The sequence below is a fragment of the Podarcis tiliguerta genome (assembly GCF_965153285.1).
Source record: "Podarcis tiliguerta genome assembly, chromosome: 5".
Lineage (NCBI taxonomy): Eukaryota > Metazoa > Chordata > Lepidosauria > Squamata > Lacertidae > Podarcis > Podarcis tiliguerta.
In genome coordinates, this window is record NC_139538.1 from 84,168,397 (window position 1) to 84,173,524 (window position 5,128).

The following is a 5,128-nucleotide window of genomic DNA, read 5'->3' on the forward strand; positions in this document are numbered from 1 at the left end:
CCCCAATACAAATCGTATCTGGAGTGCTAACTAGTTTTATTAGCTCTCGCCTAGTCAAAATTAAGGACACCTGCTGCCCTAGCTGACACAGATGAAAGAGGAAAGTAGAACATCAAAGAAAAGAACATTGAACACTTTCTTCATATGGCTGGTTTCCAGTGCAACAGCGCCCGGCCTACGAAATGGAAAGTTGTGGGAACTTCATGCCAAAGGAATTGCAGTCGTCTTATCGCTAGTTGAGGTCTGCATTGGATCCGCTATAAAGCCATCCGTCTTATTTCCTACCCAACACATGTGATCCAAGATCAGGCCAGTGTAGCGTGTCAATTAAAGGTAAAGGTACCCCTGCCCGTTTGGGCCAGTCTTGACAGACTCTAGGGTTGTGCGCCCATCTCACTCAAGAGGCCGGGGGCCAGCGCTGTCCGGAGACACTTTCGGGTCATGTGGCCAGCGTGACATCGCTGCTCTGGCAAGCCAGAGCTGCACACGGAAACGCCGTTTACCTTCCCGCTAGTAAGCAGTCCCTATTTATCTACTTGCACCCGGGAGTGCTTTCAAACTGCTAGGTTGGCAGGCGCTGGGACTGAACAACGGGAGCGCACCCCGCCGCGGGGATTCGAACCGCTGACCTTTCGATCGGCAAGCCCTAGGCGCTGAGGCTTTTACCCACAGCGCCACCCGCGTCCCCTCAGCGTGTCAATTACATAGGTGCAAAAGGAGCGACTTGAAGGGTGCTAGTTAAATGTTAGGCCATCTAGTATCCCCCAGCAACTGTTTAGTTGTGAACGGCTCCTTGAGCAAGAAGGCTCACTTTGAGCCCATTTATTTTCTGATATCCTTCATTAGTCTGCCCAATCCTTTATTTTTTAAGTCATCTCTGTTAATGGCCAGTACCCTAACTAGAGGCAGGCACATCTCCTGCCCAGATACAGATGGGCTTATAGGTGCAATTGAGACTGGGGGGGGGGGGGGAGTGTGCATAGTATCAGTTTAAAGTTGCAGGTTCTCTGAGCACCGGAAAGACTGCCTTTATTACTGGACGCAGCGTTTCCCAAATCTCCAATGTCCTGGAGCAATGTGGCAAACTCAAGTCAGCTGATCCTGATCTTAGGCAGCAATCTGACAGGCAACCGCACATGTTCACTTAGGAGCAAGTTGGGTTGGATTCAGAGGGATTTGGTTCTCCGGAAATGTGAAGAGCCTCATTCTGCAGCCCTAAGTATTTCCCGTTCTGCTACTATCCAAAAAAGTCATGGGCATCAGAGCATCTGAATTGTGTTTGCTACTCGCCTTCAGTTTATTCCTATTCATTTCCCCCTTCTGTGCTATCATGATGTTTGTTTGGGATTTGCATTACAGTGGTAAAGGTAAAGGTACTCCTGCCCGTACGGGCCAGTCTTGACAGACTCTAGGGTTGTGCGCCCATCTCACTCAAGAGGCCGGGGGCCAGCGCTGTCCGGAGACACTTCCGGGTCACGTGGCCAGCGTGACATCGCTGCTCTGGCGAGCCAGAGCCGCACACGGAAACGCCGTTTACCTTCCCGCTAGTAAGCGGTCCCTATTTATCTACTTGCACCTGGGAGTGCTTTCGAACTGCTAGGTTGGCAGGCGCTGGGACCGAACAACGGGAGCGCACCCCGCCGCAGGGATTCGAACCGCCGACCTTTCGATCGGCAAGCCCTAGGCGCTGAGGCTTTTACCCACAGCGCCACCTGCGTCCCATTACAGTGGTACCTCGGGTTAAGTACTCAATTTGTTCTGGAGGTCCGTTCTTAACCTGAAATTGTTCTTAACCTGAAGCACCACTTTAGCTAATGGGGCCTCCTGCTGCCGCTGCACCGCCAGAGCACGATCTCTGTTCTCATCCTGAAGCAAAGTTCTTAACTGGGTTAGCGGGGTCTGTAACCTGAAGCGTATGTAACCTGAGGTACCACTGTATTTAGATGAGATACCTCTTTTATAATGTTCCTGCTACCAAATCTTCAACCTGAATATCTCGGGAGTCAGTAAGACCTGGTACACCAGAGAGAAGAAAAGCAACAGGCCAGAAAGGAGTTGTTTTTTTGAGAGGGGCTGCAGCATCAACCTACCACATGTCCGAAGTGGACATAACTAGAAGTCTAGTGCATTGCAATTGCTACAACAGGCAGAAAAACAATTGGGTGGTCTGCCCCTTTTCAAGCAGTCCATGTGGCCGTGGGCTGTTTGGAAACAGCTGGTCTACACTTTGGCTGGAAGTGGCTTTCCTTAAGTTCAGATAGGGCTCTCAGCCCTACCTGGAAAGGGCAGGACTTGAACCTGGGACTTGCTGCATGCAAAACATGACCTGCCACTGAGCCTTTCCTCTATTTTACGGTAACCACTCATAAGAAAAATGACAACCCACGCTTGGTTCCAAGAGAGACTTAGAGCAGATCAGTCTGCTAGGGTTAGGAACCTAGGATTCTGGAAGCACCTTGCTTATGTAAGAGTAGGGAAACAAAAATTCTGGCTGGTAAATACACCATTCTCCTTAATTATTATTTTTAAATCATTGTGTTGTCACACCTAATGTTGAGCTGCATCTTTGTGTGGGATGTCCCCAAGGGCTAAGCGTGCTCTGTCCCCAGTATCAAATCTGGTACTCTTTCTCTCGCCTCTGTTCCCGAGGCTGTTAGGCAACAGGCTGAGCACACAAATTAAAGGGGAAATGAACCTGTTCCTAGCGTGGAGCTTTAGTTACAGGCATACAATGCAGTTTTAATAGGGTGGGACACTGGAGGAGAAGAATGGAATCATTGTTGACAAGAGAGCATCACACACATGCGTCAGGGTGGAGTGTGCACCTGTTTGCTCTTCCACGCAGCCATGGCTTTCCATTCAGGTCAGTCTCCCATCTGGCTTTCCATTTCTCTCTAACATTTTGCAGCCAATGCGCCTGACAGTCCCCCATTGGCCTAGTTTGGTGGGCTTTTGGGGTTTCTCCAGATCTACTGCTACTTCATGCAGGGCTGGGGCCATTTGAACACCAGAAACCATTAATGAAGATTGTTTATTTTGCTACTTGAAGTTGCCCCAATATTGTGCCTCATCCAGCCTATTATTAATAAGACTGCCTCAAGGCAAATCTTTAAAAATGTAGTATAAACACCGACAAATGGGAAACACTTGCCTGTGAGTGCTCCAATTGGAGAACAGCCTTTTCTAAAGCTATCATGTGCTTTGAAGACACTCAGACGCAGGACACAAGGGAGAAACATGCCAAGAGGAAGGCACACTTAACAAACCCTCACCGTGATCAACTCCCGCCCAGAAACCAATGTCCGCACTGTGGAAGGGCGTGTGGATCCAGAATTGGCCTCCACAGTCACTTACGGATGATTAATAATAATAAATAATAATGTTCAATGGCAGCTTAGCCTCACAGGGTGGTTGCAATCCATAGCTTGTTTTTAGAGTCTGCTAGCCTGGTTTCAGTAACTCGTAATAATATGTTTTTAATAATAATAAATAATAAATTACAGTTAATAAGTTACGGATTGCAACAGCCCTGTGAGAGGCTATGCCACTGAGCAGTAATAGGCGTGGGATTGTTAATAATTTATTTTTATGCTGCCCACCCAACTAGGATGCCCCAGCCATTCTGGGCAACCTCTTAACAATTGAAACATTAAGCACAGTAAAACATCAAACATTAAAAACTTCCCCGTGGGCTGTCCCTTCCAACCCTATAATTCTATGCTGCTATGAATAAGGGAGGCAGGGAGAGAAGGGATTCAGTCCTTTGCCCAGTGCCACTCAGTGCAAGCAGCAGAGAAGGCGCCAGGTTTCGTTCTGCAACCTGCAGGAGGGCATCCACTTTGATGCTGATTCCAAATGTGAAACTTACCGGAGCAGCAGAAGTCACCCTGCTCGCCCTCCCTGTAAAATTGAAACTGGGTGTTGTGGCAAATTGGTACCTTGGTTGCCACAGTTGATGAGAGGGAAACAGAGGCCGCCCCCTTCTCCCTTTGGCGAAGCTTTTCCTTCCGTGAATTTGGCAACAGGCAGCGAAAGATCCGGCTGAGCTTTGATTGCGTGGGTTTCGAAGAAGGTGCTCCAGCTTCTTCCTCGCAATTAGAAACAGGCGCCTGCCCATCTTGTGTAGGCTGAATGGCAGCTTGCTGGCATGTCTGTTCGTGTCTAGTTGCACCTGCCGAGCAGCTGCCTCTCCTTAAAAAAGAGAGAGAGAGAGAGGAGGGGTGGTGGTGAAACGAGACAGGCACACACCAGACGGGTTGCTTGCTTGCTTGCTTGAAGCATCCCCATGTTGCCTTTTGGGTCAGATTGCGCGCGGGGGGTGCCTTTTCAAACCGCTCTTCCTTCGCGTGCACGGGGGCGCGCGCCGGAGGTGCGGGGTCCCTGCGTTGTAACATTTACCTCCCAGCTCTCCTGCAAGGAGCTACAGGTGGCCCGCGGTTCCCCCATTTTATCCTCGCAGCAGCTCTGCCGGTTGGTTAACGGGCAAGCACCCAGCGAGATGCGCGGGGATGCTAGCCTTGCTCTCCCAAGACCCGACGGTCCAACACCTTCAGCCGCTACTACGCCACCCTGGGCCTTAGCTTCCATCTCCTCCTCCTAGAAATTGAACCAACCAGCCGAGCCCAGGACTTACTGGCTTTAAAAGAAAGTAGGGAGAGGAGAGGAATCCCACCACGTTCTTCTGCTTTAAGTCTGTTAGACGGCGAGGGCCCAACCGCGCGCGGCGCTGTGCGTCTTGCGCGCGCTTTGGAGACTGGAGAGGTACCCAAAGCGGTGCAATTTTACGCGCTTACCCGGAAGCAAGCCCCACGGGACCCTGCCCCGCCAATTCCCTCAGAAGGCCGCAGAGGAGCCAACTCTTAGGGGCCAAGGTCCAAGCCCCTCAATAAAATATTCGAGGGGGCTGGGCCTCCCCGAAATTGATGGGTATTGCCATTCAAAAAGAATGTGTGCGTCCGGGTCTTGCGATCCATTATGTAGGGCAGGGCTTACCTGGACACCCCCCCCCCAATATGTTATTCAATTGGCACTCCTGGAGAGGCCCTCTCCCCCCCCCCGGCTGGGCCAGAGGGACCCCATCTTGGCTTCTGGGCTTAGGCGGAGAGCAGGCAGGGCCGCCTCTAAAAGG